The sequence below is a fragment of the Pelophylax lessonae genome, assembly GCF_965119305.1.
Source record: "Pelophylax lessonae genome assembly, chromosome: 12".
In the NCBI taxonomy this organism is placed as follows: domain Eukaryota; kingdom Metazoa; phylum Chordata; class Amphibia; order Anura; family Ranidae; genus Pelophylax; species Pelophylax lessonae.
Window position 1 is genome coordinate 141,532,312 of NC_138779.1, and position 10,987 is coordinate 141,543,298.

The following is a 10,987-nucleotide window of genomic DNA, read 5'->3' on the forward strand; positions in this document are numbered from 1 at the left end:
CAAGCTACATAATCCTGGTAAAACCTAGCAAATCAAGCTAGACTATCATCCTTCATGCGTTTTAGGTGGGTACTCACCTTCCCCTAATTCTGCAGGAGAAGGAATTCCATCTTGCTTGGGAGTGTTCACAGCCTATAACTTGCTTGCAGTGGTCAAGGCTTCTAACTAGTTATGGAAAAAACAACATTTTCAATGGCAATGAGTCTACTTAAGAGAAAATTTGAGATGTAGGTTAAAAATACAAAAGTTAAGACATGAGAGGCTCACTGCTGACGTAAAATTCTTTACCTGCCGTTATGCTTGGCTTTAGGTGTTCCATGTCACTCCATACTTGTCCTGGTTAAGAGCTTCAGTATGACAGCCAAGCAAGTGAAATTTCCAGAAGCCTCCATTGTTTCCTATGCTTCTAGTCCTAAAATGAAATAAAAAATAAAAAAACTACCCTAGGTAATTGTATACTTAGCAGAGCCAAGATTTTTTGCTTCAATTCTACCTTGCAATGGTATACTGAACAGCACAGAACGTAATGGACTTGTTGCCTTGCTAACTTAAAGTTAGTCTGAAAACAAGCAAGCAGTTGGTGAACATCTGAATTCCTTATTTTTCAGGTCAGACACTTAAAGCATTGGGGCAAGAGAATTAGCAGAGGGCCAGAACAAACTTTCTCAAAAAAGAAGTCTTCCAGCAGTGGCAGCCTCTGTACTCTTCTCATGGTTAAGGCAGGACTGGATGAACCCCAGGGAACCAGGTCAGCATGGCCAATGAAATTGCATCCTGGTGTTTAGGCTGCCAACCAAATGCTCCACACAAACAGCACTCGCCCACCCCAAGTATCCTGGGCTCTGCTTGCCCATATGCAGGCCTAAGACCAGCATAGTGGGTGCACATGCGCTCTTCCTTCCCCCTTCTGGTGGCCAACTCAGAAGGGACGTGTGATAACTTCCGGGTCCCCATTGACAATTTCCCCAGCCATCAAGGCCACAAAAGAACGTAATGCAGTGCGATGTGCATTGCTTTACATTCAGTGGAGCATAGGGGAGACATGCAGGGGGTCATTAAAGAGAACCTGAAAATGAATAAAAATTGAGTGGTGCTAAATCTATTGTGTAGAAAATGAATGTATAGTTACACATTATAACACCTCACAAATATATAACAAAAAATCCAGAAAAACATTAACCAAATTAATTTAATGGAAATATTGTACAATAGTGGCCACAATAAAGTAGAGTAGCAACACTGTACCAGAGTTCCTGGAAATCTCCATTACCCTATAAAAGGATATTTAAAGTGCTCAGTGCTACAATAGTCTATATGCATTCTGGTTCCAGGTATAGGGGTGTCTATATATCAACTCAAGAAAGCTAGTAATGAGCATTTAGAAAGTTAGTTCTAAACAGGAGAGCATATGGACTACACACTTAAAGCCAACAGAACCCCCAATGCTTTTGTTAAGCTAGATCAAATGAAACACTTTACTTACATCCCATATATAGATTTCCTGAAATTGTTAGTACTACAAAAAGGTTACGTATGGATGCTTACCAAATTCCAACACGAACAGTGTCTTGCTAGAAATTAGCCGTGCTGCTCATCCAGTCATCTGAATAAAATGGAGGCACCATTAAAAACACACAGAGGATGATTTAAGTGCCTTTAAGCCCGGGTATCAACTTTTCAAAACATCTGTTCAATGGAACTGTTCTAAACTGGTGCAACAAACTAGAAAAGGTTCCTGCGCTACTTTTGGACCATTTGCATGGACTTATTTACAACTTTGAAGTGCAGTGTGAACCTGGAACAGTAGACAAACCAGACATTGTAAAAACCATGAAATGAATTCCTGACTGGACTCTTGAACAGGAGTGAACAATTTCATCATTTTATACCATTGATCAACTAAGAAAATAAATGTAATATTTTTAAATATTTTAAACTGCTCTAGGATCTGAGCAAAAAACAAACAAAAAAAAAGGGATGTGGCCCTTTGTGGGACCACAAAGCCTGCAAAAAAAAAAAACAGACATTCACATCCTTTACTGCACCAGGGTGGACATAAAATGACCAGCGAAGAGGAATCACTGGCACGGTATAAAAAATGCAACTAGACTGGGCTTCAGTGATCTACAAGGGAATAATCGACATTCTGGAACCGTTCAGTGGGGCTAAAAGGGCCGCAAAACAAAATTGATGTGCAATCTGTTAAGCTACCTTAGTGGAGCTTAATAGGTAAACCAATGATTTAAACCCAATTGTGTTTAGTGGGAGTGGCATGTGTTAGACCCTTTTCCCCTAAGGGCATAAGGATTCTAACGCAATACCAAAAAAGTCTGACCCAAGAATAGGAGTATTGATGTTGGCCTGGGCCAAGCATTTGCTGACTCTAGTATGGTGCCCTCATACTCTAACCAAGAAACACCAGGAGCAGTCCAAATCAAGACTCTGTATTCCCAGGAAGAAAGGATGTGCTGGCAAAGATAATCCTACCATTCCAATCATGAGCCATAATTGAGCCCCTGGACTGGATCCCAAGCCGTTCTGCAGCAGAGGGCAAAAAGAAAGAATCTCCCCTAGCCCCGTCCTTCATGAAGGACTGGGCACTCGCCCCCCAATTCAGCCAGGACTGAGATTGACCCAGTCTCCAAGTCCTCTGCTACAGAAAAGCCCATTCACCAGCCCAGTGACCCAATCATAACCCACAAAGGGATAGGCAAGACCATCTAAGAACAGCAGACCCTTTACTTCCAGAGAGCAGATTTGCTCTCTGTAGACTTCCCCCCAAGAGGTTTCAGACTGAAATCCTTGCTCTTCCATCCATCCCTGTATATGGCAGAAAGAACTCCCAGAAACCGGTAACCTGCAGGGTAAGCACAAAATGTGGATTAAAGTGAGTCTGAAGTAGCAGTTGTGCAATGCCCCGCGCTGCTACAGCAAAGCTCAATCCACAATCCAGGAGCTCATTTCTTCCCAGAGACTTCCGTCTGAACATTCTCTCTTAGACCCCAAACTAAGGGATAGGATAGGATATGATAGTTATGATCTAAAGTTCATAACTGAGTCTGGTGATTTATAGCAGGTTATGGACTAAAACTGGTTAGTAAATTCCTGTGGGTCCACAAAACTGTGTGGCTAACCCAAGCCAAGAGTTCTAATAAAAGCTCATAACTCTGGTAAAACCTAGCAAACCAAGCTAGGCTATCATCCTTAATGCGTTTTAGGTGGGTACCCACCATCCACTAATGCTGCAGGAGAAGAGAAGGAATTCCATCTTGCTTGGAGTGTTCACAGCCTACAACTTGCAGTGGTCAAGGCTTCCAACTAGTTATGGAAAGATCGCATTTTCAATGGCAATGGGTCTACTTAAAGAGATAAAATGAGATTAAGGTTAAAAATACAAAGTTAAAAACATGACATGAGAAAAGGCTCACTGCTGACCTGACTGCTCCTGGCTCCTCCCTCCTGTCGGGTGCCCCCACAGCAAGCAGCTTGCTATGGGGCGCACCTGAGCCAAGCTGCAGCTCAGTGGGTCCATTGACATGGGGCTGCCGTTAAGTCCTGCCCCCTCTCTCCTGATTGGCAGCCGTGGGAGCCAATGGCATCACGGCTGTGTCCCATCCAATCCGGAGGGAGAGTCCCAACGGCCTCATGGACATCGTTGGGACAGAGAAGGACCTCAGGTAAGCATTAGGGAGTGCTGGGGAGGCTGCTACACACAGAAGGTTTTTAATCTTAATACACATTCCACTTAATGGTCCCATAGATTCCAGCCTTTATAAGTCAAATTAGATACATACCTCAAATTTTTCATCTGTTCAGTGTTGCCATAGTTCAGCCTTGATGGGCACCTCAGCGGCTACAAGAATAAAATGTAGGCATGAGAACCCCATAAAAACAGAAAATGTAAATCACTTTGTAAGCACTTTAGAACCCCCCCCAAAATTGTAGACAGTTCACAGTCTTTCAAACAGACAGTAGAAAATCAAACCTTATTGACTCCAACAAACCAACAAAGGTGTTATTTCAGTAAGGTGACCACAAGAGCAAATAATTCTCATTAGGTGTTAAGCAGTAAAGCTTCATAATATATTTCAAATCATTGACCATTTAAACCTTGAAGCTAGCCAATTAAATGGTTGAAGTGTTGCCATTTTGTGGAAGTGGCATGTGTCAAATCCTTCCTCCCCCCCCCCCCCCCCCAAGAGGAAAAGGATTTAAATGATACCAAAAGTCTGATCCAAGAATAGAGTGGCAGTGTTGGTCTGGCCAAAGTATTTGTTGACTCTAGTATGGTGCCCTCCTACTGGAACCAAGACAGACAAAGAACCACCTCAAGATTGAGATTCTGTATTCCCAGGAAGAAGGATGTGCAGTCAAAGATAATTCCCCCATTCCCCATCATGAGCCATGATTGAGCTCCTGGACTAACTTCCAAGCTGTGCTGCAGCAAAGGGCAAAGAAAGAAAAATTCCCAAGAGGGATCAGAGAATGAAATCCTAGAACTGTCATCCACCCCCTGGAAAGGAGGAGCAGAGAAGGAGAGAAGGAGCAGAGAAGGAGAGAAGGAGCGGAAAGGAGAGAAGGAGCGGAAAGGAGAGAAGGAGCGGAAAGGAGAGAAGGAGCGGAAAGGAGAGAAGGAGCGGAAAGGAGAGAAGGAGCGGAAAGGAGAGAAGGAGCGGAAAGGAGAGAAGGAGCGGAGAGGAGAGAAGGAGCGGAGAGGAGAGAAGGAGCGGAGAGGAGAGAAGGAGCGGAAAGGAGAGAAGGAGCGGAAAGGAGAGAAGGAGCGGAAAGGAGAGAAGGAGCGGAAAGGAGAGAAGGAAAGGAGGAGTCAATCCACACCGTTGGAGCTCAGTCACCTCCGGAGATTTAAAAAAAACTCAACTGAGCTTTCACTCCCAGACCCCAGAAACCTGGGAACCACCAATGGGTGGCTAAACCCAAGCCTGCGAGTTATAAAACAGTTCATAACTCTTATTAAACTAATTTTGAAGTTTAACATTGTTTTCACATTGTGACTAAACCCAAACGGGCGTTCTGATAAAAGCTCACAACTCACTTAAGTGTTTGTATGGGAACTTACCATTTGTCGCTGCAGGGCCACAGAAGAGATTCCATAGTTCAGCCTTGATGGGCACCTCAGTGGCTACAAGAATAAATGTAGGCATGAGAACCCCCATAAAAACACAGAAAATGTAAATCTCTGTAAGCACTTTAGAAACTCACCAAAATTGTAGTAGACAGTTCAGTCTTACAAACAGGCAGTAGAAGTAGAAAATTAAACCTTATTGACTCCAACAAAGGCACAAAGGTGTCATGTCAGTAAGGGGACAACAAGAGCAAACAATTTTCATTAGGGGTTAAAACAAGCAGTAAAGCTTCATAATATATTTCAAATCATTGACCATTTAAACCTTGAAGCTAGCCAATGAAATGGTTGAAGTGTTGCCATTTTGTGGAAGTGGCCTGTGTCAAACCCTTCTCCCCCCCCAAGAGGAAAAGGATTTCAAAGCTAAAAGCTCACAACTCACCCGTGTATGGGAACCTTCCATTTGTCGCTGCAGGGCCACAGAAGAGATTCCACGCTGCTTTGAGCCTGGTTACTGCAGGAACAAAAAATAAATAAATAAATAAAATAAAGCCATCATTCCCACTGAAATCTAATGCTTATATCAAAACTCATACCAGAAACCTAGGAGAAATGTGAGATCTGGCATTGCTGGTCTACTGAAAAGGCTGGTTTCCTAGATCTGGCTGTCAGTTACCCCTTGTCAAGTATGCATATATTGGATAAAAAGCCACAATCTGCATACTTGCCTGGATTTAAAGAACACCAGCATGACAGCCAGGCAACTAGCATTGTCGTCACATCAAACCACTTCAAAAAAGGACACAACACGAAGAGTTTTAAAGGCATTCAAAGGCAAAATAAGCAGCAGCATACACAGCCTTGCTATACAAAAAGCAATAACCACTGCCACACCTGCACAACAACTATGGTAAGATAATGGAGGATGAGGGGGGTCTGGAGGATGAGGGGGGTCTGAAGGGGAAGTGTGATGGCTGCAGCCCACCACAATATTAGGGAAAAACTGCATAGTTCAAACATACGTACATTTACAATTTAGGGTACAAACTAGCACTAAAAATATATTCTACATTTCTTGCAAAGCGCATCTTCCAAAAGGGTGAAAAACATTTGATACTTATGGGCCATACACACTAAGATTTTCTGAAGACTTTTTCCTTTAGATTTCCCAAAACCATATAATATGAGGTCAAACCTAAACCCTTTCAATTTGTATGCAATCTGGCCGGCCCTAGCACTACATAGAAAAGGGAAATCTGAAGGAAATCCAGCCACAAAAGTTGGATAGTGTGTATCCAGCTTTAGGCTCCATTCACATCTTAGCGTATCATTTTCTCTGGCTTTTTGCAGGTGTTTGGAGGAAGGCATTGACAAAAAAAAAAAAACCACGTAATCAGCCAAAAAAGAAGCCCATGTACTTTGAACTTCAGGAGCTTTGCTTCAGCAGAAAAAGCTCATATGTGAACAGAGGCCATTGAAATGAATAGGATTTTGCTTGTTGGGCGTTTTGAGACTTCAGAGATGAGCGTTTTACAAGCTGAAATAAACTCAGGTGTGAACAGGGCCTAAGTGAAGCCTGCCTCAAAGCACTGGAGCGCAGCAGTAGTCCAAGAGCCAGGCAAGTAGCATTTTGCAGCTCGGCATTTTTCCAGAGAATGTAGCCCCCCCCCCCCACCCATTTCTAAAACCATGAACAGCCAACCTAAAAAAGCCGTGGGAATACAGAGCAAGCCGGTAGAGAAGGCATTCTGGTTCCCCTGGAGCTACAAGGCAGAGAAAGGCTGATCTATGCAGTACAAAGGCTTGCCTGTTTGTATACAGACATACGGAAGCCACTATATAACAGTTGATGACAAACTAAAGCAATCATAATAAGAGTGCAACATATTTATCACATTTAAACAAGGTAAAAAAAAAAAAAAAGTTAGGCTGTAGCTTTAAAATGCTTCCATAATGCCATTCAAACTCCGCTTACCAAGCCATGTGCTGGTGAAAGGGCAGATTTGTGCACAGGTGAGGGGATTTATGGGTAATCAGCCATTTTTTTTCCCTTAGGCAACTTTATTTGTATCAGCACCAAACTGACAAAGCTCACAAACTCTCAAAAAGGTTAAAAACAAAATTTTCCTTTTGAAATCAGTGCCCAGATGTGTCACTATTCCTGTACAGGTGCGGGAATAGGAAATACAATGTAAAATGGGTCATGATGAACTAGAAACCTGAAGGTCAGCTGACACAGCCACATATCCTAAACATTAACCCCTCATTGCCTAGTTTCATTGTTGCTTTATTGAATTACCCTGATTAAACACGCCTAACCTTTTGTTTGAGCCTGGGTTCACACGGACACAGCCATCCGCACCGCATGGGGGAGCTGAAAAAGCCATCCGCACCGCATGGGGGAGCTGAAAAAGCCATCCGCACCGCATGGGGGAGCTGAAAAAGCCATCCGCACCGCATGGGGGAGCTGAAAAAGCCATCCGCACCGCATGGGGGAGCTGAAAAAGCCATCCGCATCACAAGGGGAGCTGAACAAGCCATCCGCACCACATGGGGAGCTGAACAAGCCATCCGCACCACATGGGGAGCTGAACAAGCCATCCGCACTGTTGGTGGTCAGCTTGACCCTTCTATGGATAGCCATCCGACCATCAGATGACCAGTCAATTATATGTAAGCAGGTACCCGGGAGAGAGAATTCACCACAGAATGAGACATGCAGACAGGTTTATGGGTGAATCAATTCTCAAAAGTTTTAATATTGCATCCAGTTTATATAGATAGAAGCAGGGTGGAGTAGTGATTCTCTTATCAGGAAACATGCTGAAATGGCAACATTCTATGAGCTAATACAAAAAGTGCAATTTAGCTAAAATCATATAGATAACTAAAGAAAAGAAAAACATTTCTCCGCAAAGCTGGATCTTGAGCTCCAGATAAGTTGCTAAATATTGCATATACCTCAAACAATGTTAGGTGTGGCTCAGACTTATCTAATGGGAACAGAAGATTGCATAAGAAAAATGGAGTTAACTCCTTCAAATCCCCTCTTAAAAAATCATAACTTATACATGGTTTTTTTTTATACATATGGTGTCATCAAGGGACATACAGTCTCCTTGGCTGAGAAATTATAAAAGGAAACGACACATGTTCTTGGATTCCTTGCTCGCCTCAAGTACGTGTTCCTCCTTATTGTTACCCATTACTCCCATGATCGGAACTACACAAAGTATTACGACACCTATAACAAATATACTAACAATGATAATTCCTAGCTGCACTAGGGCTTGTTTCCAACTATTAAACCATCCAAAATACTGATCCCAAGGGTTGTCAATGCCAGAATTCTTTTTCAGTTACACAGAATGGCCAGAGTGACCTTACTGTTGGGGCCAGTATTATCAGGAATGTAAGTACAGCATCCATCTATTTTATCAATATACTGTATATACAGGTACCACCTTTTTCTGCAAGGATCATATCCAGAGCCATTCTGTTTTGGAATGCCATCTGGGAAGTGGCTTCTAGTTGTTCTGCTATGCCCTTTAGGGCATCCCTTGTATAGTTAACAAATCTCAGCTGATTATAATAGATATAATTTATCCAATCTACATTTTTATTTATGGTGACAAGGGGAGAGATAAAGAACTCAAGACCGGCTTTGACTTGGTCTCTAGCTTTAAATTCATTAGGGACCCCTCTTGGGACCCCGATGGTATCTATATATACATGTAGATCAAAACTTCCTATAGGAGCTTCTCTTCTTTTCCTGTAGTTCTAGTGTTCCCCTTAAGCTGGTATGTGTTTTTGTCATTTTCAGTAAATATGTGTAGGGGCATTATAACTTTGGCAAGGGCACACTCTCCTGTCTACTTCAAAGGCAACCTAAACCTTATTTTCATATCTCCACATATCCAGTAAATGTCTCCCAGAGACATTGTTTGATACTCTATTATAGTGGACCTGTAGGTGGAGCAATATCCCTCTGTAAAGTTCCCTAAATACCCGCCCCCACCACTATGTCTGAAGTAACATGTATAATTACCTGGGTAAATGGTGATAGACCCAGTGGGCCTAAATTTTCCAGCTATGATGGGATATTCCTTTTTCCATGTTTCACAGCTAGAATGGTTACTAGAGGTATTGGTATAGAGGCTAAGAAAACAAGTTTCTACATTCTCAGGGATGTTAAGGGGCAACGTACCCAAGTGCAGCCTAGCTCCTCCACAGACATAGCAATCTGACATGTTATGTGAGCTAGCACTATACCTCATCCATTCTAACCATAAGTTTACATCAGAGCACCCTGTCTCTATGGGCATAGTATCCTCACAGATGGGATCTGCTATAGCTACCATTTCTCCCAAAGTCTGCACACAGGGCCTTAAAGGATTCGTCTCTTGTACCTGTGATGGCCACTCAGAAGAGCCATATATGTCTTTTAGCTAAAAAGGCTTTCTGAAGCTAATGAACTCTGATCTCTACCGGATACCCAAAACGTAAGTTCTACTATCTTCTGGACTAGGATTTTCTATGGTTAAGCTAAATTGCTCGGGAACATGTTTAACAATTGTCATTCTGCTTATAAGTGTCTTTCTATTTTTATCCTTGCTAGTAGTAGGTTTGTACTCCCAATCATCTTCCGTGTTCCAACCCACTGATCCCAAATAGTCACAATGGTCTCCCCAATATTTGTCCGTGACACATATAAATACAGTTCCTGGGCCTAATCTCCTATCATTATACCGTATGGTATCATCAATACCAGGGAGTATCGTTTCATAAGGCACTATAAAAGCAGCTACCTGTGTGTTAGAGGAATTATACTAAAATTGTGTCATGCCATTTGTTTGTGTGATGGCTATCTGGGAGGTTGAACTATGGGACAGGGCTCTTTTATTCCTTTTCTGAGTTATCTCTGATACTATATCTGGGCTGGTGGCGTTCAGGGTCCCACAAATTCCTCCAAGGGGCCACAGATCCGCTGGGTGATATATACAGTTAGTTATGATCCAGGTTGGGATGAACACTAAAAATACTAGTGCCACCAACAAAATCCACAGCTTGTCAAAGTTCTTTGCTATGAATACAGTCATTTTACTAATTTTCAGAGACTATAACACCTGCTTCACTCGCTCTTCAAGGATTTTCCACATCTGCTTCACCTCCTTTATCTGTGTCTTTATCTCGTTCACACACTCCACCTTGACTTTTTTACTCACTGGCATGGATCCGGGCTTGTTGGTCTTCCACAAGGACAGCGATTCTGGTCACTGTGACTACCTTTGTCTTTTGGTCCAAAACGAGATCCAGCCTTGGTTTTGTCATGTGGCGACAGCTTGCTCACTACGTCATCTCCCTCCTCCAAGGAATGGGTTGGTATCTGTGAAATGAAAAGAAAGGTGCGAGCAACTTTTCGTTCTACTTGATTCAAAATTTCAATTACCCTTTTCTCAACTTGTCCTTTTCATCCTTTCCACTATTCCTGAGCTCTATTTTCAGGATTTTGACTAGTTTCTGGCATCTTTTTGATATGAAAGCTGGACCATTATTAGAACTAATTCAAAGCAGGCACCCCCATCCAGGAATAATCTCCTGACTGAGAATGCGTGCCACAGTGTGGGCATCTCCCTTTTTTTGGTCTCCACTCAGCTGCTGAACCCATCCACTATTGACTAAAAGGAACTCTTATTTCTTCCCTGCTTTGGGCCTATATGTGAAATCTATTTGTAGATGTGTGAATGGGTTTGATGGGTATTGGAGATGCTCATGTGTGGCCTTATATGTTTGGATTGTTTGTTCCTAATACAGGTGATGCATCTAGCAACATATGCTTGCACTAAACTGTCAGCAATACCTCATATGTTCTTTCCCACCCCCTGTGTCCTATTCCATAATACT

General features: G+C 42.6%; 1 pseudogene across 1 annotated transcript; it reads right to left on the reverse strand.

Moving 5' to 3' along the window:
- Nucleotides 1–306: 306 nt before the first annotated feature.
- Nucleotides 307–10,314, reverse strand: LOC309568923 (annotated as a pseudogene). Its single transcript has 4 exons — nt 10,210–10,314; nt 8,699–9,492; nt 3,795–3,853; nt 307–412 (listed from the first exon to the last, which is right to left on the reverse strand). The product of its transcript is annotated as an uncharacterized misc_RNA (transcript).
- Nucleotides 10,315–10,987: the final 673 nt, after the last annotated feature.